This window comes from Rhipicephalus sanguineus, chromosome 1 (genome assembly GCF_013339695.2).
Source record: "Rhipicephalus sanguineus isolate Rsan-2018 chromosome 1, BIME_Rsan_1.4, whole genome shotgun sequence".
Lineage (NCBI taxonomy): Eukaryota > Metazoa > Arthropoda > Arachnida > Ixodida > Ixodidae > Rhipicephalus > Rhipicephalus sanguineus.
In genome coordinates this window covers 180,494,721-180,519,480 of record NC_051176.1, presented here as the reverse complement: position 1 = coordinate 180,519,480, position 24,760 = coordinate 180,494,721, and positions in this window count along the sequence as shown.

The window sequence follows — 24,760 nt, the reverse complement described above, 5'->3', positions numbered from 1 at the left end:
CCTATCCGCAGGACACCAATCCGCTTCTTCTGGTAAGTTGTCGGTATCTCGCTATTTAGCCAACAGCCATCGCCTGACGACGGGCCTCTTGTGTCCAGTGTGCAAAAGTGGAAATTTTGCCATACTGGACACAAGGGGCCCGTCGTCGACACTTTCGAAAGCGAGAATTTTCGATCGTCAGCGCGTCTGCTAAAAAGATTTGGGTCCATATCAAGCACGAACGATGCCTCTCAAACGAAGAGATATCGGTTTTAAAGCACCCATAAGAATGTCGATTAATCGATTAAAACTTTCCACCGAAATCAATTAATCGATTAAATGCTGAATCGGTTAAAGATTAGCGCTTAAAAATTTTAATCGACCATCCCTACTCCTTTGGGTGTGGGTCTGTCCCTCCTCTGTAGTATGTAGTAGTAGGTAGCCACCTCTAGTCCTTGGCGCTGTCGTAGCCACCTCTAGTTCTCAGAAATATTCCTAGATGGCGCGGAGGCGCTCGCTGCGTTGCAGATGCGTGCTCTATGTAATTCATGTAAAGTGACAGCCTGTCTATGTGTTACCGAGAACTTGGGTCTGGCTTAGTTGGTGCTTATTGTTTGACATCTTGACCGCACACAAAAGACGAGCACAGAGGAGGTATGACGACACGGGCGTTCAACTTTCAACTCGTTTATTCATAGAAAGATCGTGGCAATATATAGTGACTTATGACATGCGCAGAAACCGTTACATTCACTCATCAGCCTAGCGGGGCAGACACTTATGAAAATAACATATTTCGGATTGTAATAATCTAATGGATGTATCGCTTACACAGTCACCATTTTTGTTTTTATATAATAGGCCTCTAACAGCTCTCGGGCTGTTTGATCTTGGCTTCTGCCCAGAATCTTGATCTCATCAAGATTCTGGGCAGAATCTTGATCTCAGGTCGTCAGAATCTTGATCTCATCAAGATTCTGACGGGGCGGTGCCTGAATGATCGAGCTAGGAAACACGAAGAAAAGTTAACAAAAGACGATTTGCCGCATCTGCTTGCGCACTGTAATGACTGCGCCTGTGAACCAGCGGTTTCATGAGATCAAGATTCTGGACAGAAGCCATGATCAGACAGCCCGAGAGCTGTTAGAGACCTATTATATAAGAAATAAAGGTGGTGACTGTGTAAGCGATGCATCCATTAGATTATTGCAATCCGAAATATGTAATTTCGATAAGTGTCTGCCCCGCTAGGCTGATGAGTGAATGTAACGGTTTCTGCGCATGCCATAAGTCCTTATATATTGCTACGTCTTTCTATGAATAAACGAGCTGAAAGTTTACTGCCCGTGTCGTCTTACCTCCCTCTGTCCTCGTCTTTTGTGTGCGGTCAAGATGTCAAACAGCGTATCTGTTAAGCGCTAGAGGTAGACGTCAACTTTGTTACGCTGAAAACGAAATCCTCTTTCTTACGCCGGAAACAACGCAGCTATGTCTAAAGCCTTACTTAATTTCCTCGTAAGCTCTTCATTCTAAATAAATAAAGAATCGTTGTAGTATATATGTGTCTCAACACACACATTTTAGTGCGGCGAGCTACCTACGCGCGATTAAGGTGGCTTATTTTGCTAAGTTTACAAACAGTTAACTCGTTTATTATAAATGGCATCATACATATTGTACACTGGATAAAGGGCCAAGGGTCAGTATGGTGTAAATATCCCGCTAATATGAAATGAAAGCTTTTTATCGCTATCAATGCTGACATTTCTTGTTCGCAATCTGTGGCCGCATTCGTATCGGCACTCGAGTTGCGCCTTGAGTATTTGTCAGAATGACGAATACGTTGTTGTGTAGTATGCCATAAACCTTTGCACACGCGCAGTATCTGTGAGTTTTCCTTTTTTTGTATCTGCAGTTTCTTTTTCTGCAGCTTTTCTTTTCTTTCTTTTTTTTGCGTGTCCCAATTGCATGCACATGTTATTGTTTTTAATACTGCTTTGCATTTTGTGCGGCAGATCCACTGCGTAGTTTATTTGTCTTACTTGATTAATAATAATCTCTGGGGTTCTCCGTTCCAAAACCACGATATGATTATCAGGCATGCCTTCGTGGAGGGCTCCGGAAATTTTGACCATCGGGTGTGCTTTAACGTGCACTGACATCGCATAGTGCACGGGCCTCTAGCATTTCGCCTCCACCGAAACGCGAACGCCGCGGCGTTTGGGTCAACAGCCGAGCCCCGTAACCACTATACCACCTAGGCGGACGTCTTTTTTTATTGTATTAACTGCTTTTCCATGAGGTACTCAGCGTACAACTGGAATTTGTTTCTAGTATTTTTTACTGACGTATGCCTACCCCTGTATGAACCTTTATGGCTTACATTATTAATAGCTAAATATTTAAATTATGCTTGCTGAAAGAATTAAATACTGAATCCCTCTGTGTGCGTGTGTGTGCGTGTGAACGCCCCCTATGAATACCTGACGTTCGCTACCACCTCCACTACCTCACCATTTAAAGCGGGCATACCTGACACACACACACACACACACACACACACACACACACACACACACACACACACACACACACACACACACACACACACACACACACACACACACACACACACACACACACACACACACACACACACACACACGTTATCGCTCTACCTTTCTGAAGCGACTTCCGGTGATTCTAATGCACAAGTCATTTATATGTGGGCATTAATGCTGCGCTGACGGAAGCAGTTACACAAATAAAACACTCCATGGCAGAATTTGCTGAGGACTGCCACTGGTCGCCTCACAGTAATCGTGCATGATTAAAGAGAAACGAGGACTGCGTACTGATTTAAGACAGGACGAAAAGGTAACCTGGAAACACAACAACAGTAAAGAATAAAAAAAACATTTAACTGCACGCGTATACATACATGGGCATTAGCCAAGCACAGAAGGCATACTTAAACCACGGAAAGGAATGCAGAAAACAAGTGGTTATGGTGCTCGACTGCTGACCCGAAGGTCGCGGGACCGAATCCCGGCCGCAGCGGCCCCATTTCGATGGTGGTGAAATGCCAGCCGTCAGTGTACTTAAATTTAGGTGCACGTTGAAGAACAACAGATGGACAAAATTTCCGGAGCCCTCCACTACGGCGCCTCTCATAATCATTCGTCGCTTTCGGACGTAAATTCCCACAAATTAATAGTATTCGAAAACAAGAAGGATATCATCTTCAGACAAATTAACACGCATAATATATTCCATGATACGTTTCGCATCACAAAAAATAGCGAAAAGAAAAATCAAAGGCAGATACAGGACCAATCAAGTGCAGTAAGGAATGTTTACGAAGTAAAATGCAGGATTCATGCTCACGTGAACCAAAATCTTTTAAAAGGGTACTGACACAAAATTTCGCGGCCGAGATAGCCTGCTGGATTGATTGCCGTGTACGTGCGTGTACCATCTGCAAAATATCGACAGGGAATAAAGCCTGGAAGGTATTTTATATGAATTTTCAAGTTCGCGAGCGCGATCCAGCATTATAGGCCCCACCTGGTGCATTGACACCCTCGGAGGTGACCCGAGGTGACCCCCCTACTTCCCCTACGTAACCGTTGCAGCCGGTACAAGTTATGATGACGTCGTAGCCGCCATTTCTGTTTTGACGCGCTTCCCGACGAATCGCTCCTCGCCAGCGGGTCAAACCTGAAGTGATTCGCCACGTCGAAAATTTCTTCCATCCCCGCCGCAAGAAAATCGTCGCCATCAGACGACGATGAGCCCAACGACGACAGACAGCGCGGAAATGCGTCACTGTTCTGTGTGCTCACGTGACCGAGCGTTTCACTCGCTAGGTGGTGATAGTTGCACCCGGCGGCTTGTCGTTTTTGAAGCTCTGTCAAACCGAAACTGAGGCTGTGTCCGCAATGAGGAGCTTGTAGTTAATTATTTGTCGCGCCCTGCAGCAAACGATGTGCCGTGTTATGACTAACAGGCCCCCAGCAACACATTGCAGTAAAAAAACGCGGGGCGAAAATTTTTGTGTCAGGACCCCTTTAAGCATACAATGATATCAGTGAGTCCACTTCATACGCAAGGTTGACACCGGCACAAGTTTTCCTTCCATGTCCACTCGAAATACCGGCTGGAAACTTTCACTGCAAATGGGCGATGTGTCCGTCTGATGCCACTTGTGACGTTTGATTTTTACTGTCCAAAAAGCCTTCTTTTTGGTCTCATGGAAAACTATACATATTTCAGCGATCGTGGAATGATTGGTGCAGTGCGGCATGCAACACCCGGCCATGGTGACGGTAGCGAGCGCATAAAACTGGAGGGAATCGAGCACCGACCGAACAACAACACGCCACGCACAAGTAACCGGGCGGAAGGAGTCAAAATGGCGGCCACGCTGCCGCCAAGGCTAGCGAATGACGAGGAGGCGGCACGTGCCCTTTCAAAAGCTGACACCACTCTAAGCGAGGGCGCGAGCATCGAGGCACTCTAGAGCGTAAAAGAGCCATATATACCAAGCCTAATTATTTGCAGCGCCATCACACGGCATTCAACAAAAAGTAAACTAAGGCTCCGAGATTTCTGCGATTATGAGAAATCTCGGAGGCCATACTTTACAACGTTTTTGATAAATGCCGTGCGGCGGCGCGGCAAAAACTTACGCCCATTGTCAAATTTCTTCTACTTTACTTCACATTTCAAGTTACTTTTGTAGCAATACGTACCAATTGAAGCTAGTTTTAAGAAACAAAGGAACAGCAATACAGCTATAATAAGTGACACTAAAAATAAAAACCTACTATCTACAGCTGCGCTTCGAAACCTTGGCCTCTTGAGTGGGAAGCGGGCATTTTACCCCTGCACCACTTTGGCGAAGCCGCGCGCAACTCTTAAACGACGACGCATTGGAGACTACCGATCGCAGCGCCAGAAGCGGCTTGACCCTGTTTGGGCTTCACTTTCTGTACATTGGTGCTGCAGCCTTTCCGAGCACTCCCATGTTCCAGTACACTCTACTTGACCTTACGGGCCCCTTGTGCCGCTTGTGTGTTTCAGGGGACTAACATTTGTGGAAGAACGTTAAACGTCGCTGTCGTGTAGGTTGTGTTTCGAGCTACGTGACGTGCGAGCATTCCCTGTTTAACGAACTGACTGGAGCAGCAGGACAAACACAGCAAGGTTAAATAGCTGTTAGCAGCACGCACGCAAATCGAACCAGGGAGAAGTGGGACGAGTGCCGCGCTCTGTTTGAGTCGGTTTTCATTGGTGTTGCCGACAGTGTAAGTTTATTTTGCTGTGTGCTGAATGTAAAGGGCGTCAGGTACTTACTATTTAATGCTCCTTCTTGGCACTTGGCTGGTAATCCCGTATATAATTCACAAATATCACAACAGTACTCAAACAACAAGGACGAACGAGGAACGGAGACCTCATGTACTATGTTCGTCACGCAAATGGTAATAATATGCCGTGCAGCGTTGGCGTTGGGCACTGGCTTGACTTGACGCCCCCGAGCTGTGTGCTCTTGCCGGGCTATTGCCGTGCATGAAGACTGGCCTAGTGCAGAAGGCCAAGGTAGGTTCCCATCTGTTGCGCAAGTTGGTAAAAGGAAAAAAAAAAGGGCTCCGAAGTTTATTGCCAGAGACATCATGCAGAAGCCTGATAGAAGCGCGACTATGTCGGGACAAGCTACTAAAAAAAAGTGAAAAAACTATAACGGTCAATACTGATAAATAAGCTAACCCTTCACTTTGAGGGCATTGAGGTATTATAAAAACTAAATGTACGCTCTTTTTAATGTTTTAGAATGCGCTTAACGAAGAGTAACGATCTCCAGCCCATTGCTTCTTAGCGAATATAAGCAAAACATTGCAAAACGAACGAGGACTAAGAAAGAGTCGCCAAGCCACGAGCGCTGACTTTCAAATGAAACTTTTATTCAAAGAACACCTTAAAATACTATTATCTGCGCATGCTCGTAAAGGAAAAAAAAAAGAAAGAAGCGCTACACACGCTTCGCAAAAGGAAGGCGTGTGTAGCGCTGTCTTGTGTTCCCTTTCTGTGTCCTGGTCGTATACGTGTGCTGTTTGATTCATAATGCTTCCTTATCCCTCGTTCATTTTGCGCCTTTTCTTCTCAATCCTGTACACTGCCCTTCTGTCACAAGAAATAGCCGTCCTCTGCTATAGCCTCTGCACAGCTTTTATATGTCGTAGGGAATGACCTCCCTGACTTGAGCACTGCAGTTTCGTCTGTGCTTCGTCATGTGTTTCGTCTGTGTTTTGCGATGTAAGGTGCGTATGTGTACTGCATCCTTTCAAATTCCGGCTCACCTAGGGAACGGGATTTATTGGAATATAAAACTGCTCTGCCCGCTGTTAGCTAACGCGCATCTTAACACTGCTGCATCCGACGGGCTGATTCCTGCGATGACGATGAAAACGAACTGAACAAAGGCTTCGCGCTGTGTATTGTCTCGCTAACACAAAAGTCTCAGTACACTGCGGAAGCAAAATTTGTCGAGTGGAATGTTCTTTTTAGCAGTCTTTTTTTTCTCTAAATAATGTGCGATGCTGTCTTGTATGACGACTGTTGATATGAATACCTGTTCGTCCTCTCTCCTATCCCTTTCTGCGGGGCAGTAGACTAATAATAATATTAATATCTGGGGTTTAACGTCCCAAAACCACGATATGATTATGAGAGACGCCGTAGTGGAGGGCTCCGGAAATTTCGACCACCTGGGGTTCTTTAACGTGCACCCAAATCTAAGTACACGGGCCTCAAACATTTTCGCCTCCATCGAAAATGCAGCCGCCGCGGCCGGGGTTCGATCCCGCGACCTTCGGGTCAGCAGTCGAGCGCCATAACCACTAGACCACCGTGGCGGGAGGGGGGGAGGGGGGGCAGTAGTTTAGTGAGCGATGAAACCTTTATTTAGCCGGATGGTTATGTGGGATCCGATTACATTGCCCTACTAGATGACTAGCAGGACAAGCCTACCGGTTCGCCTGAGGAGGTAAAATGTGGGATTTGGATAGTTGGTGTTCCATTATTAAACGCTCAGCTACGCACTGATGGTGTGAAGGCTGATGAAGCAGCGGAGCTGGTAGCGTTGCCCTCCTCCTTTTCCTCTTCCTCACCCTCACTTTCCTTTCCCACCCCTTGCTATACTATCGTATGAGCGGCTAGGGTAGGCACGACCAAGCATTTTCTAGAATTGATGAGCTATTCATCAATTATTCATTGGCTATCGATTGGTAATCGCAATGTATCGGTCATGCATTTTTTGGGTCCGGCTCAGCTCAACCAGTCATTTTCTATAATGTGTTGGTTATTGATCGATGATCGACTAGTTGTTGATTGGCTGTCGATTGGTTATCACAAGGTATCGGTCATGCATTTGGGTTAGGCTAAGGTCATCCAAGCATTTTCTAGAATTTATTTGTCATTGATCGATTATTGATTAGGTATTGATTGGTTATTGATTGGCTATCACTAGGCTTTGGCCACGTACTTGGACCATGCTAAGCACATCCGAGCATTTTATGAATTTATTGGCTATTGATGGGAACAAACGGGTGTTAAGGACATCTTAGTCGAAATCAAGAAGAAGAAATGGACATAGGCAGGGCATGTAGCGCGTAGGCAAGTTAACCGTTGATCATTTAGGGTAACAGACTAGATTACAAGCGAAGGCAAACGCGCGAGGGGGAGACAGAAAGTTAGGTGGGCAGATGAGATTAAGAAGTTTGCGGGTATAGCGTGGCCGCAGCAAGCACAGGACCGGGTTGATTGGCGGAACGCGAGAGAGGCCTTTGCCTTGTAGTGGGCGTAGTCCGGCTGTTATGATGATGGTGGTGGTTATTGATGAAGTATCGATTATGTACTGATTGACTATCGAATGGCTATTAAGTGGTTATTGATTGGCTATCACTAGTCTTTGGCCGTGTGTTTGGGTCATGCTAAGCACATCCAAGCATTTTCTAATATTGGTTATTGATTGATTATTGATTAGCTGTTGATTAGTTATCGATTGGCTATTACTAGGCATCGATGGCTGTGTTAGGAGGTACTTGGCATATATCCGCTTTCAGTGGCGCATACCCGCCGACTTGATTTTGACTATCTAAGCTATGCAAAGCCAGGCTGAGTTTTTGCGAATGCCGCACCGACCAACGGCGAGCTTAAAGAGCTCCGCTGTTAAAATACGAACATATCGTAACTCCGCGAGCAGTTACCTAGTCAACAGTTACCTAGTGAAAAATTATCTACTTGACAGAAAACCCCCAGCAGGTAAATTAGGCAAACCACAATACTCACCCCTAGCATTCATATGCCATGCGTTATGCAGCTTAGCTGGTCACCAACCTTCACAGAGCGGAATGGCTAATGAATTTTTTCTTCAACCTATTGGAGAGCACGGCACAGCTTCGTTGAGGGAAGCGGAAAAGGGAATGAAAGAAGAAAGCGGAAAGCAGAGGTCACCTTCTCGAGAAATAAGTACCCACAACACCGAGCGCCAGGTCGGGGTACCTCTGTCCTCATTAGAAAAACCGGTGGGTGCCCGGCGGCACTGCGAATCGAACCCATTGGAGGCGCACGATGTAACCACTCGACCATCGCTGCTGTCTGTTATTAATTTGGAATGGCTAAAGTGATGGCTGACTCCCCCGCCGTTATGGATATTCGTTCACAGATGGAGGCGCAGAGGACTGTCGCATGTGTTTCTGTAATTGCTGCTGCTGTGAATGCTCTTTGGTAACTGGATATTCAGCTGCATCAACGTAGACGCCGACCGGTTGTTGTTTATATGCCTGATTGACAGCCAGCTCCCTGGTCGTCCTCCTTCCCTTGTGATGTATAGGATGCACATTTCTTGAGAAGAGGTTTAATGGTCAACCGTTTCCTTTGGTCTGGGTAGGTCTTCTGGTTCATCTCTTTCTGGTTCAGCATTTTCGTCTAGTTAGGCGAGGATACTTGTGACTGTTTCGGTATTCATTAGCCGCGATATCTGTTTGGTGATGTGAGCTACACAGAGTTCATGGAATGTGGTAAGAATGCTGAGTTGGAGAAATTTTTCTGTTGATGTGTAGTGAGGTAGCCCTAATCCAATTTGTAATGCTTGTCTGGCGAGTCACTCGAGCTTGGTCTTTTCTGCAGCATAAAGCTGTAGGTAGGTGAAGTAGGTGACTCGGCTAAGAACAAAGACCTGCACTAATATGTACAGACCCCTTCCTTCATTGACCCATCTCCTGTTTGCAATCCATTTTAATTAGACGAAGTGTCTGGCGGGTAGTGGTAGAAAACCTGCAGATGGTTTTCGCATTCTTTTCATCGCTCTGGATAAAGAAGCCCAATGTCCGCAGTGTTTGTACTTTCGGCATGGGCTGGCCTTTAACACTGACTGTGATGAGTCGAAGATCTTGGTGTGCCCGCCTGCCTCCCACCCAGTGTTGTATGCGTTACCGAAAAAAAGTAACTAAATACGTTACTCGTTACGCTAAAGAAAAAGAAACGCGTTACCGCCCTGCGTTACTAATAAAAAAGTTAACGCGTTACCGTTACCGCTACCGAAAAAAAGTAACGAACGTTACTTCGGCCGTTACTCCATAGCCAGAAATCTTAATTAGTGCGTCTTCGCCTCAAGAACCTACCAATAGCTACTTTATAAATCTCATATTTATATATCACGTTAAAGTTGTCGCCCAAACAAAAGTGTAATCCCAAATACTGATTAAATTAGAATAATTTGCACAAATGTGCTGTATCTGCGTAGTACTATAGTGGCCTAAAGGTGCCTGTATAATTACATGTGGTACTCTGTGGCACACGGGGAAGCTGCTTTTCGGAACGGGTCATTAAACACAAAGTAATCGATTTCATCATCAACGCTCAACGAAATGGAAATATCACAGAAGAAACTTGCAGTAATTATGACAGCGTGCTTCTGCTACCAAAATCAATGCGCAAATTTTGTAGCAATAAAGGAATGCTTAAATGGCATAAATCTGGAAAAAAGTATTTGCGCACATAAGCAAGTTTCTTTTTTTCAATTTGGCCTCTATAATTGCCGCAAATATTGCGACTGCGTATGTGAAAGTATTCAAGGTCAGCCTCGCTTGCTCAGGAGTTCAATAACCAGAAACACAAGCGCAGTTGCAAACATCAAGGAGCAAAACTAATTTTGAATACGAAGTTTATAGACAGTGCTAGAGTAGTAGAGGAACAGCTTTCTAATGTAACTACAAACCGCTGAATAAAAGCAAGAGCTGCCGTTGAAAGGTTTTATCGGGCAGCTTGACTCGCGTATTAGCGAAGACGTCCGCACGTACGCTAAATAGGAGCTCGACGGACGCACTATATGGTACTCCTGTATTCCCTCTCAGGAAGAGCTGGTGAAGGCGCGGAGAGTTTTCCTTGAGCCCGCTCATGGCGATGCCATGCGGCACCAAAGGCAGACAGTCGCTCATCTTCACTTGGCGATTATGTTCAGGAGGAATTCGCGAAGAAGTCATCATCCTCCGTTGTTCTGGAGCTCACACCGAGTCTTGATGTCCGCAGTCCGAGCAGATCTCGACAGCTCTTTTTTGACGGGTACAAGGGCCGCATTACACTTCGCTTACATTACACAATCAACGACAACTTGAACCTCGATAGCAAGGTAGCTGAAATTATAGCAAATCCATTTATGAAATTTTGGCAATTCACTCTCCATTGCGATTTCTCCCGCGCAAAAAAGGACCCGCCCATGCGATGCCGCTTTGCCAATGCATGCTTGGCGTGCCGATAGCAGTCCGTCGCAGCGACAAAATAACGTCGGGGTGAGCTCTGAGAAAGGCACTCCTACAAGACGAATGAATTTTGTGTAAGACTGCGAGTATAAATGGAATGGAAAGTAATGAGCAACGTGACACCTCACGTTACCGAAAAATGGTAACGAAAGTATGTTACCCGTTACAGTTCCCAAATATTAGCGAGTACGTTACTTGGTTACTGAAAAAAGTAACGCGTTACCGGTAACGCCGTTACTTGTAACGCGTTACCGCCAACACTGCTCCTACCTCACCAAAAATTCAGATATTTGTTATGGTTAAACTATTCACCTTACTCTCTCTCTCTCTCTCTCTCCCGAGTTGCCGTTTTTAGGTCTCGCATTGGGGCTTGTGCTTAGGCTAGTTGGTGCGTGGTTAAAGAGACACTAAAGTCAAACAATGAAGCGGTTTAGATTGATAAATTTTACTCTGAGAAATCTAACGCCGTTAATTTCATCATCATAGGTCTATTATTAGTGGAGAAAATCAGGTGAATGTTTCAGTTTTAAATTTCGCGCCCAAATCTCCGCTCCTGACGTTACGAATTTCAAACTGTATTTTTTGCATTTTCGCGTCAATGGCTCAACGAAATTACCTGAAACATGGTATGTTAGGTCTATGGCCCCTTCAGAGGACAATGTACTTCATTTTTACTGATTAGGATCTACGTAGGCCCTAGTAGACGCCGTCAGAATCTATGACGTCACTGCATTTGGCGCGTTAACTTCAAGGTGGCGTCGCCATCCGCATTTCCTTTTTGTGCGTTTTCTCGCTTACCAAGCGTCTTCTCGCGGCGAGCGTGCTGAATTTGGAATTGTGAAGAGTAATTTACTAATATGAGACAAATTGTTTTTCTCTTTAGTGTCTCTTTAATGTATATGAAGTGGCGCGAAAGCGACGACGGTGGTAACGCTTTTTTTTAGCAACGCGTTCGTGTGAACCTACCGGCAACAACGAAACTACAAAACTTGGCGGGCGCTTAAGCTTCGCCTTCAAGAGCAGAACGCGATAGCGTAATCGGGCCTCGCGTGCATCGCCTTCTCAAGTGCTAGCCTAGCTTCGGTTCTCGGTGCATGCATCAACCGTGCCGTAAGGAAACGAACGACAGTGCGCGTAACATTGGCCGTTTCGAACTATCCTAGAATGCCTACTGCAAGTACAGTTGTTAAGGGCCCACTACGCGTCCGTAAAGCAACACGCGAACCTACGCAGCTGCTCACCTTGTTGATGCTTTTGCAGCTGATGATGATTAAGTTTGTCTGAGCGCTTTGTAATGGGTGGGCCTTTAAAACACCCGCTCGTTGCGCAATTCCCATGTTTTGACGCATGGTGTGATTTGACGCTTCCGCCACGCAATATTACATGTGTTAAGGCGACTCCTTCCTACTACATGACATTCATATAGCGTTTTTTTTTATCGAAGCAGTTTCAAGCAGTAGCGTGGCTCTGTGGCAGAACACCTGCTTGCCACGCAGACGGCCTGCGTTCGATTCTCACTCGAACCTAACATTTTTCTTATTTATTTTATTTGCACCTTTCTCAATTGCACCTTTCTCACCCATGGGTAAGGAGTCTATACATGACTTTTTGTGCACGCACACGTGTCTTTCGCTATAGCCTAAACCTTTATCTGCGTCATCATTGCCATTTGCATCTGCGTGCGTGTAGTTGTAAACTCTTAGACACCTATCAATAAATTTTCATTCTCAGCCATCGTAACGTGAGCAACACATACCTAACCATGCGCTAGAAAGCACAACTAGTTCTTTTTTTATTCTTCAAAACACAGACAGAATGAACCTTGCAAGTCGCGGTTATGGGAAAAAAAGAAACAAGCGTTGCATAACTCGGATGGCGAGCGAAAGGAACCAGCGTTATAGCGCTAAACAAAACGTTTTATTTTTCGTTATCGCGTTTGGTATCCAGTATACCTGACTTTGCAGGGACGACACAAAAATCTACGTGTTCTCTGCTTACCTTAAAGTCATTTACTCTGAGGCACTTGCGTTCGAGAGTGGGGTATGTCAGAAAAAATATCTGAACAGCCTTATTTAGAGACTCGAAACTTTGGTGGATACCTACAGAAATTAATTGTGCAGTAGCTCAAAACGTTTTAAAGGTTCTAAGTTTTTATGTGCCAACACTTTCTCGGTACTCCACCGCCCCCCCCCCCTTTCCTCCCTGGCCCTGGTTCACCCAACACGCTGCAAGCATATTCGAAAGGTGTACAGAAAACTGGAATATAAAAACAGCGCGTTACGTACATCTGTTCTCGTTCAAGTACAAAATTATTTCTAGGACCACAGCCGCAGCACCCGTGATGCTGCTTGAAGAAATGAAATTGTGATTACTGGGCTTGGTTCCCTGTCAAATGGTAGATACCACAATACTTTTCTACATAAGAACGTTGAAACGCAGGTCTACGAGCTGTGAACACTTGCTAGCATAAAGAAAGCTTCGAAGAGTTTCTATTACTTTTATATCCCTCATTTTGTTATTCCGTTTTCGGTGATCACGTGATGGCCTTTCATTGAGAGAATGCGGTGATTTGGCAGAATTCCCACTTCGTTCCCACGCGGCTTTCATGCCTCCCATTACATCTGGGGCACAAATGAACAGAGTGCACTTCTTAATGCATCAATAGACTTTCCCATTACCTTCTGTTGCTTTCTTTTACGGCATGCTGAGAACTGAACTGGTGATTCTTGTTCTGAAGGACGGCAGAGCGAGAGTGGTCGAGGGGAGATGCGCCATGAGATTTAATTTCGTAGCCGCAGGTGTGTTCGTAATCTTAACAAAATATAGACCCAGGAAATGCAAGGTGGTAGTCTTTATCCGGTATTCGCATTTTCTCAGCTGCATATTTAAATACGCAGGCTTGATGCTAGCGGGTGCACGCGTTCCTAAGGCCGCAACTCGTGACCTCCCTCTATTCCACGTTTAGTGCCGTCAGTGTTTTGGTGTCTCGCCGTTCTTTTAACTATCCTCCGTCTGTTTCTTTAAGCGTCCTAAGCTCGGGCAATCGTGTTCCCGCACCCCGCTTGAATGTTCCGCCAATACACGTGCAGCGTTTGTTTGTACAGCGGTTCTGGAGTGCGCACAAGTTCTCTCGCGAGAAGTGGTCTTCGGGGGTGAACAGCCGACCGAAGCGTTTTGCGGCCTCCGCGCTTTAAATTGAATTAGAATGGAACACGCCACTTGTTCTCGTGGAAGCAGACACATACATGCGAAGGAGGTGGACGCCTGTCTGCCTGCCTGCCTGAAGCACCGGCGACATCTAGTTTAATTGAATCAGCCGTTTCGTTTGCTTAAGCTCGATCTCGGAGGTATTTTCCAACACATCTCAACGAGCACGCCTCTTCTTCCGCAGGCTCGGATGAGAAGAGTGCTCGTGTGCCTCGAAGTGTTTGCGGTGCGCGCAAAGACAGGCTGTTTACGCTGTGCGGTTTGCTGCTGCCTCCGAAAGCTGACGGCTAGCGCGGTGCATTTATCCTGCGTAGGGAGTGCACTAAAAGAGAGGAGTCTTAGCTTTGTCGCTGTGCCTTCTAACCTCGCTGCCAACAAAGCGTGTGAAAGATTGAACTTGGTATGATCTTTTTTTTTCTATTCCCGAGTGACATGATAGAGTACTTCGTTCTAAATTAGACCGAATGTAAATGATGACGTCTTACACAGCTGAACAGTTAACATGCACTTGGTAATTACTTTGGCATGTCGCTATTCCTAATTTATAAGGTTCCTGAACATCGTTATGAGATGTGAGCCGAACAACTGCAGGAAATAGGCCGTAATGAGTGCGCAAGGGAGCGCTGTATTAGCACTGTCGCCTATCCACCGCGCATCATATGAGCGGCCAACAAGTGGCCATTTGTACGCGCGTGCTTGTGCTGTCTATACCACGCCCTATTGTGTGTGGTAAACGCACCGTGCGAGGAAAATAGGAAGGTCAGTGCAATACAGCTGGTAGGTGATTGTGTGCCCATGTAACATGCTTATTTTTATACGTGAACAATTTTTGTAAAATGGTGGTGGTGGTGTAGAGAGGAGGCGGGTGACAGACGTCTGGTGTTGAGCTGCGCTAAAGAGAACACACATCTTTTATTTTTAAATTCTGACGTTGACTTAGCCACATAAATATTTACGTGTACATACGTGGCAGTTTCAAGGAATACATACCAGTAGAGGGTTGTTGTGGCAACCGTGAAACCAAAACTGTTTTTTTGTATTCCACTTGTATTTCTTTATCCTTGTATTCTTGTATTGTTGCCCTTGTGCAGCGGGATTAACATATATTTGCTGCTACTCTTTCGGCTGCAATAGGGCAGCTGGTTGACTATATTTTAAAAAAAAATCACAGTTTCGTCGCAAGCGTGAAGCAATGAATGCTATAGCAACATATTGTAACGTTATACGAAGTAAGACTAGCAGCTAACTCTTTTGGATCCGATCTCGCGTAACTCTACAATTTATGCGTGGCTTTAGCCGACTTAACGTCGTAAAGGCAAATGTCAAGCGGAGATCAGAGGAAGTCTCAGCGATGAAATGTAAAGTGATGCAAAGCTAGGCGAACATGGGCATGGTTATGCACTTAAGGAACCTCCTCTCCATTGGCTATGCAATATTTTTACCCCATCCATTTTGCTTCACCCTCCTCCTCACCCTCACATCCCTTTCCCACGCAGTTGCTGTATTTACACATGGCTATGGTATGCTGTACCCTCTCCCTCTCCTTTCCATCCTCCACGCCCTAACTTCTCTATGCGTTTCCCACTCCCCTCCTCGTCACCCTTGCATCACTTCCCCACACCGTTGCTATATTCGCCTCCTCACTTCACACCATTCCTCCTCATCCTCGCTTCCGTCTCTCACTCCCTTGCTATACTATTCTATACGTAGCTATACTAAGCTTCACTCTCTTTCATCTCACCCTCCTTCGCTAGGCAGTGGACGATACTTCAGTGTGGCATGTTGTTGGGCTAGCTGGTTCATAGATTGAGCGGACAAGTTTAAACTGCGCGAATGCAACACGTAAGAACATAGAAACACGCACACACACGAAGCCCATCATGTGTGTGCATGTTCCTATGTTCTTACGTGCTGTCTTCTTCGCACATTTTAAACTTGTCTGCTGAGTCTATGAACCAACTAGCCCAACAACATGCCATACACTTCTGCGTTTCGCGTGTGCGCGTGTTTTTATGTTCTTACGTGTTGTCTTTTTCGCGCAGTTTAAACTGGTCGGCTGGACGATACTTCGCCCGTTTGAGCTCGGCTTTAACAGCTCCGGTGTAGAACGCTGGTGTAAGAGACTACGGCGGCTCCATGAATAGACGCGGTTTTTGCGCAGTCTGTTGTCTGAACAAGAAGTGGTGAGAACACAGCACGTAGAAGGGTATGCGAGAGGTTTGGTGATGTCTGCCGAGGTGCCACGCGCACCAGCGATCACGACCGCACCCTATGTTCACAGTTCACACTTGCTGCTTGGAGCGACGCAGCCCCCTATCTCTCCCCCGGCGTTCATGCTTCTTCGCCCGAGGAAAGACGGACAGGGCGTTTCCTCTCTTTTTGAAGAGCAATAGATGGCAGGCCTCGCACGCGGGGTGACGTTATCGCATGCGCCCTCTGTGGGATGGAGACGACCGGCTTGTTTCGTGTCTGCTTCAGCCGCGTTCATCGCCCCCACTCGCGCGCTTTAACTCGCGGGGAGAACATACGATGTGCGGGGTGACAATATCGATTTGGTCTTTATACGAAACATGACGGCGACGGAAAAACCCGTCGAGAGTGTCCATATAATTGCTATCCCAATAAAAGGCAGATTGTATAACAAAACCTGTGAAGTGCGTGGGAAGTTTAGATCTCGCACCTTAAAATACAGCATCAGCACGATGATGCTTACCTACGTCTCTGTTGTCGCCATATTTTGCAGTCCAGTTTTGAGACAGTCATATCTAATGTAGGCGTTCAGGATCAGTTTTCTGGCTCATAACATTTATCATATAATATTTCGAGAAAATTCATTCATTCATTCATTCATTCATTCATTCATTCATTCATTCATTCATTTTTGCGAGATCCCATGAACCGTGGTAGATTTTAATAATGGTCCGCTTTTCCTACACAAAGAGCAGAAAAGATAAAACAATACGGAAAACGCGATGAAACAGTGGTAGAGGAATGCAGCAAAAAACTAAAAAAAATGATCGAGCCAGTCGAACTTCGTGAAAGCCATGGAAACAACGAAACTGATGGCCCCTTTCGTCAGGCTGTTGCATTTTTTACTTTGCAACTCTTTTCGAAGTATTTCTGTGTTGTGTCGTGGTTCTTTATTTGTTACTTTATGTTGAGCTATGTGGTGGTAGTAGTGCTTCATCGTTCTATGGCATCTGCTGTCGCCCCTTTCGTTAGGGACTACAGTTTGCTCCTAAGCTTCGGCAGTTTGCACTAAGGACTTCTTTGTTCTTCAGGTTAAGCTATGTGGATCCCGCGCGACGATATGCTGAATCACGGCCGCGCTGGGACGTTGCGGTAGCTTTCTAGTGCTGCCGTGGCCAATTCCGCCCGGCCACTCGCTCAAAACGTGTATTTACTATCACGAATGCGCTGGAGCGCAAGCAGCGTTGCATGTGCTGCTGCTGTGCATGCCATGCCCTCCTCGCTAAGGAAGTTTGGCGAGGCGTCGTTGCATGTACACCCTCTCCCCCTCAGAGCGAGCGTGCAACGACGCTCCTCACCTTCTCCGACACCGACCGAGCCTCTCTCTCGCTGCTCTCGGTGAGGCTCAGACTTTTCCCTTCTTATCGAGCCTCAGTCCGCAAGGCCACGTGACCCAGCGGGGAACCTGCCGGGGGGGGGGGGGTACCAGCTGTGCGCTCTGCGTGACGACCAGAGACATTCCGCGGACATGGCTAACCCCTGAACAGCTCCACTTTTAAATAGGGTCAAGGATAGAAACCAGACAGCACCAGAGCTGGAAATGACAAGGTCATTACGCGAGGTATTTTGCTGAGATGCAATGCTTGCACTAGCGTTAAAAATACAAATATTAATTCACATTGGAACTGCTGGGATACGCAAATTATGGCGAGCCACACAGAAGGTTACAGCTAACAGTAAGCATGGGCATGGTAGATAGATGTGGATTAACTTATACACGAATAGGAACCCACGATATTTTCGCCTTTAAACATGCATTGGCAAATGTAAATTGCAAGAATGGTGGCTATTTCCAAAAGAAGCTAACGATGGCGTCTTAGGTTTATAAGCCTATGATCATTCTTTAATTGTTCTCAGAGGTATTCTAAAGTTTTTTTCGACAGATACACAGAACCACTACCGACACCCAGTGTGGCTTCCAGAAGATGCGATCAACATGACAAACAGTTTTAAATAAAAAATGATATATACTAGGTACCCTTGTGTGTGAGAAAATGGTATTAAAAATATCACTAGGTTTTACAGAAACATTTGATCATATTAACCATAATATTTTGATCTGGAATATCGAGTATTACAAAGCAAGAAACAAAACGTTGCCTTTATTAAAGTTGTACTTATCATATAAGCTGTAATACGTAAAAATAAATACGGGTAAAAATGCGAAATGTCTGCTGTGGTGTATACCTCCAGGGAGCACTCTAGGCCTGCTATTGCTTGCACTATACATTATTGAGATGAACTCTAACACTCCTTTTATACTTTACGCCGATTATACAACCTTGCTTTTGTCTAAAGAGTCTGCCACTGCTCTATCAATTAAGGCAAATGTTTTCGCTGTAACTGCTAGGACGGGGTTGGAGGAAAACACACTCACGTACAGTTCACTTCATAAATCTGATGCAGCAATTTTCTCTTCAAAAAATAAGCAATGCAGTGGTATTTGTTCCGTATTTTCTAATTCACAAGAATATCTGCGTAAAATTGTTGAAATCGCTCAGAGTAACATTCTGATACGGGTGAACAATTGGGTTTGTTGGTAGAGCATGACTAGATAGCGCTACAAAAAAAGGCACTAAAAGTGAACACTTTTTGTCCAGTCTCTTTATATTGCGCTGTCTATCGAAGATAATCTCAGAAAATATGCAATGGGATGACCGCAAAAAAAAAAAAAACAGCTCGCTTATTCAACAGCGCACACGAGACCTATTATACATATCTAACGTTAGATCACGTGCTAGAATACGCACGTGCAGCCCTCTGAGTCTATTGATAAGAATAAGGAGAAAGTACAATCTATGACAGCTCAATATATACTGAACAAATCGCTTAGTCACAGGCACTTAGCGCGTCCGGGTCAATAGATACGTTGGGAAGACAATCACTGGAATGCCGCAGGAGAATATTAAAGACGATAGTCTTTCTTGGGGAACTTAAACGCAGAAATTTTGGTCTGTCTTTCTGTCTGTCCTTCTGTCTGTCTTTCTGTTTGTCGGCACGTCCCTCGATTCAGCCACTCGGCCAAAGTTGAACCACTTGCCCAAGGGCCAGCCATCGTGAACGGCTGAATAGGTTCATACTTGTGTACATTGTTGATCAAAAAGCAAACATTACGCATATCTGAGGCGCAACATCACTAGGTAAGTATTAGGCGGTGTGTTCCTTTAACAGAAAATACATAGATACGCAATTTTAAAGACCTTGATGGTATGCGTTTAACGTTGAGACAGTAACGCGTTTATTAAAAGATTGCCACAGCTGAAGCGATCATTGGTCCAAGCCGAGCAAGCGCGAGCGCCAACAACAACCGTCTTCGTCGTCTTCTTTCGCAGGCGTTCTTGTCTGCGCCCTACCATGTTACAAATCACTCCCCCGCGGAAAAGGAGCAATCCTGGCCTCCTGGCGACCTAAGGAACAGGTACAACTGGTGGGTCATAACGCGGCTTCAGTCGATCGACGTGAACAGTCTCGTGGCCGCGACGACGGCGGTCCGTAGATGATTGAACAGGCTCAATCATATAGTTAACTGGGGATGCTTGACGTAGGACGCGGTAGGGGCCTTCGTACTTAGGCAGTAGCTTTGTGGAAAGGCCAGGAGCGGAGGAGGGAACGCGAAGCCACACCAACGTTACAGGCGAATACGACTGAGGAGGTAGGTTTTCGTCGTGACGGTCCTTCTGGCCCTACTCGCCCTACAATGTTACAACCCTAGTTTCTTAAGGTGCGCTGAAAATGCGACTGCGCTGAAACTTGTCTTCCTCCGTGCCCTCTGCACAAGCTCATGTTGTGTTTCGGTTTCGGTTCAGTATTGCATTGTACGAATGACAGGGGGCGCCGCTCTGGCATTCCTGTTTTACCCAGGCGACGTGTAAGTAAGAGAGTTTGTGGAGAGTACTCGTTGAGTGCGGACGTTTCTTCTCCTTCGGCGCATCGCGCCAAACAGCGTGTTCGGGCTGGTCGGCGTCCCCACCGGTCGCGTTGGTCACCGCCGGTCTTCGCCTGCCGCTGCGCCGGGACTACCAGCCCGCAACACAGCACTCATGTTTCCCGACGTATTGCCAGATGGCGTCCATATCTCACGCAGCGCCTCTTCTATCGTCTTTAGACGACATTTGCAGCGAAGCACGCAGATACGCGGCCAATTTTTTTCTACTCAAAGCATTCACCGCAATATATAATTCACAAATTGGAATCCGGCGGGAAACATACATTGCGCCCCCCCCCCCTCGCTTATCGGATATCTGTATGGGTCGACCTTACAGCAAAAAAAAAGTTGATAGTACAAAAGTAGTTTTCTGTAACTGCTACGTCAAGCAACACATTCTTTTCTAAAACCCTATGGGAGTGCAATCATCTACCTGCCGCTACAGTTGCTATCTCCTGTCCGTTAAAATCGTGCTCATTATTTCTGGCAGAAAGAATGCGGGATTTTTAATGAAAACGACAGTAATTTACGTTGCTTGCGCTTCTGCAGCGTTCTCGGAGCTATTCTAGGTTTCTGTTTTTTTTTTAAGTAGGAAGATACCCTCCTTCTTATAAGCAGCGCTAGGCTCTTTTTTTTTCATATTGGTTGTAGCATATTTTCTAAATTTTTTTTTCGCATCCTTGGCGTTTATCTAATTATTTACACATAATGTCAGGGGTTCTTTGGTAATTGTATTACGAATTTTTCTGCAACATTGTCGCTGCAAAGATTGTGTGTATATTTTACCTACTCCCCCTTCTACTGTGAATGCAATGAAGGGCTGCGGGTAATAAAAAAAGTTAATAAAGGTAAATTAATTAGCCATATAACAGTGAAATCTTCTGAAGCCGTGCATTTCTTGTCACGTTATGGAGGTACTTAGCCAGAGTAACAAGTGTTACTGTATCACACATTGGCCTGCTAGCTTATGAATATGAACACACTGCTATGGGGAACTACTACGTTACTAACCATCGCAAAAAAGCCGCCATTGCTCTTCGCATTGTTTCTAATTTAACGTAGAGATACTCGGCAAGAGATATAATTAAACACCACAGTATTGTTACCTTACATGACTTCTATACATTACGTACGCACAGAAATTAACAAAAAGAGGTATTTGCAAACTATATCTAACTTAGACCCACTGCCGTCATATGTATCCCTTAAGCCACATCGCTATAAGCCGCACTGGTCTTTGCTAGCAGTCGGAATAAATTTTGGATGCCAGGCATTAACATATCAATTAACACCTCCAGTAAAGAAATTTTTAGACACAAAAGCTGAAGATTACGAGGGTAAATCGGCTCTCCACGAGTTCTTCATTTCATATGTATGCCCTCCCTGCTACAATCTCCCGTGAGATCGGCAGTATTGCTTGAAAAAAAAAAAGAATATTAATAAAATAGCAACCTACGCACCACATTATGGGTTATTTGTCCATATAGTTCCGTATCTTCCTTCCAAACATTGTCATCAACTCACTGTCTCTTAATTATATACTAGCTCTATTTACTTTTTCGCGAAGTGCTGAGACTTATACGTGGTTATATTTATTTTCATTAATATTGTGCACTGTGCAAGTTCAGCTGAACTTACCTTGTCATTCACAGCAAGAACGTCAATCGTCTCTTGCTTCTACCTGTTGTAAATATGGTGGATACCTCATCTGGCGCTTTCGTTTTTTCCCCCACTTTCTCCATATTAATGATATGATTAAAACTAGACGCCTTGTACAATATACAGCTAGCTTGCGCTTACTAATGAAAAGAGAAGCGATAGAGTCAACTAATCCTTCCTTCTGTGCAGTATATTTTTTTATCTACGTCAGCCTGTCGCCTGTCATGCTACTAATCCGCCGCGTTGTTTTTTTAAATCTTTGTTGTTTCTGAATGTCCATTCTACATCATCATTACCGTCTCTCTCTTCTCCAAAGGAGCGTCCTTCGTGCTCAGATGATGTTACACCGCTCATTTGGTGGCGCAGGGGGCGTTTTGTTGCTGAATTTAGATATCTATTTACGTTTTGTCGAACGGTCCTTCGTTAAAAGGAGCTCATTAGGCTTCAAAGCACGCATGCGCTTCCGCTCTTCAGCATCGCTGCTTTCGACTCTACAGAATGAATTTTCAGTCTTACTTATTTTCTCTCCCGTTAGTGCACGCGCTTCGTTGGATGCACACGGAAGTCGCCTTTGTGCATTCTCGGTATACCCTTCACAGCGCCGCATCCTCAGAGCTTTCACTCATTGGCGCACAAAGCAGCGTGATCCACGCGTTAGGTGGTGTTTGTGCTATGCAAATTAGCGCTAGCTGAAAAATCGGCTCACGTTCTCTAGACTGTCTGTCTTTTTTTTTTTTGTCCGTCCTGGCGACTCTACAGTGCAGAACTTTGTGAGTTCCCGAAGTTCCCCGGTCAAATAAAAAAAAAAACAATTTCAACTTCCATATCTTTTGTGCCGGCGCGGTGTCAGTCAACAGTTACGGCCCGCTCACGCTAGCTGCAAGCCTTCCGTAACGGCGCAGTAATGTAGAACGGTGATTTAGGTGCACGTTAAAAAATCCCAGGTGGTTCAAAATAGTTCGGAGTGCTCCAGCACAGCGTGCCTTATATTTATCACGCGGTTTTTGTTCGTGAAACGCCCAAGAAATATTATTTTAAGGTGAGAGCCTTATGTGGTCATCAGACGCTGGTCTTGAGAAACGCAGGACGGGGTACAGAAACAGATGTCATCGCAACCGTGAACTTAAAAGCGGAGTTCTTGCCAGAATCGTTCCTAGACGTCCTGCGTGCCAGCCAAATGTCCTACCACAGGTCCGCGCCAGTGCCTGAAATTGCTTTCGAAAATCCCCCTATACAGGCGTCATGTCGGGCGAGGAGTCATGTCAACAGGCCTAATACTGCGTGGCAGAAGCGTAGAATTGCACCAGTCATTGCACCACATGAGGTCCGTAAGAAGTGAGGGATGTAAAGCTTCCCACCAATCACAAAGGGCTCAGCCATCATTCACCATCATCGTAATCATCATCGTCAGCATCGACAAAGTGTGCAGCTGCTTAGGTGCCTTACCGACGCTTACAGTGGGTACTTCGCGAAAGCCTGCACACCTTTGCAAACTACATACAAAGATAAAAGCGCTCGCATAAGGCGTTCAAAGGGTCAATTTAATGCAAAACATATGTACTTCTTCGTTGCGGCTCATTTGTCTTGTATGAGTGCAGCAAGGCTGTCGCCCTCTTGTGTTACAAGAGTGTAACGCCTGCCGATTTTCTGTTAGATGTACCGACACAGGAAATTGTATCTTTCGCCAAACAAAGTGTATGAAATGAACGCCAGCCTTTTAGAGGGCTTGCGATATGACACGTCATCCTTTATTTCAGTATGCGATATTGGCTTCTGCTGCTTTAAAGCTAGCGTATACATATTGCCACGCCCACTTCTTGTCTTGTTTTGATGTATTCGGGTTTGACCGGCAGGGACGGTTATCAACGCTCGACGCTGTCCGCGAAGTAGTGTTCTAGAAGCGTCGCGATTGTAGAAGATCGGTTTGTTAAGATTGCGCCCCGCACGCGAACTTTCCAGCAATATCGCTGGTGGCGGCGTAATCTCTAGACAAAGCTGGAACATTCGCGTGCGGGGCGCAATCTTAACAAACCGATCTCCTACAATCGCAACGCTTCTAGAACACTACTTCGCGGACAGCGTCGAGCGTTGATAACCGTCCCTGCCGGTCAAACCCGAATACATCAAAACAAGACAAGAAGTGGGCGTGGCAATATGTGGAAGACTGCACAGAAATTGCATACAGTACACAAGCATACTGTGTCCGCTCAGCGAAAAAAAAAAAAAAAAACAGGAAAAATTTGCTATAATAACGACAACCAACCCTTTTTCTCTCCCCACCGACCACAAGCAGGTATTGCCTAACCAAAATTAACAAAACAATGTATGTGCATTCCCGGACATAAAATGCCTACGCACTGCGCCACAACCCGCATGCGATTTTGCCTATTTTATTTTGCTTTCCACGGCCTTGAGCTTTTCAGGGCTTTGTCCAGAGGCATAACAGGCAGATAGAAAAAGTAGCAGTAAATTCCGGCCACACGTAAATACGTACGAAAGGAATGTCCGAAAGAGGAAGGGAATGTGGTGTTTCGCTTCGACTAGCTGGTCAGCGTTTTACGATTTGAAGACGAACGAATGACAGCTCGGCGCCCACAATCATGACGCCGACAGAGCCATCAGCCTAGCTGTGTTCGCTCTGATAGCTTCACTGCGGCGCTTCCGGTAAACAAAATCGTCGTCTTATCGGCATGGAGCACTCGTGCGACGTATTCGAGGAACGGTGCATTCGTGTCTTTCAGAATTCTCGGACGCGACTAGGCTTGATGGCGCGGAAAACTAGGTGCTTGCACCAGAAGGATCCGCGACCACCTTTAGCCGTATTGCAGCGTCCGCTTTCGACTACCGTTATGTTTATATGCTGTATTCTTTCTCTCTTTCCTAAATACCTTCTCTTCATTATTGTTTCGACAATGTC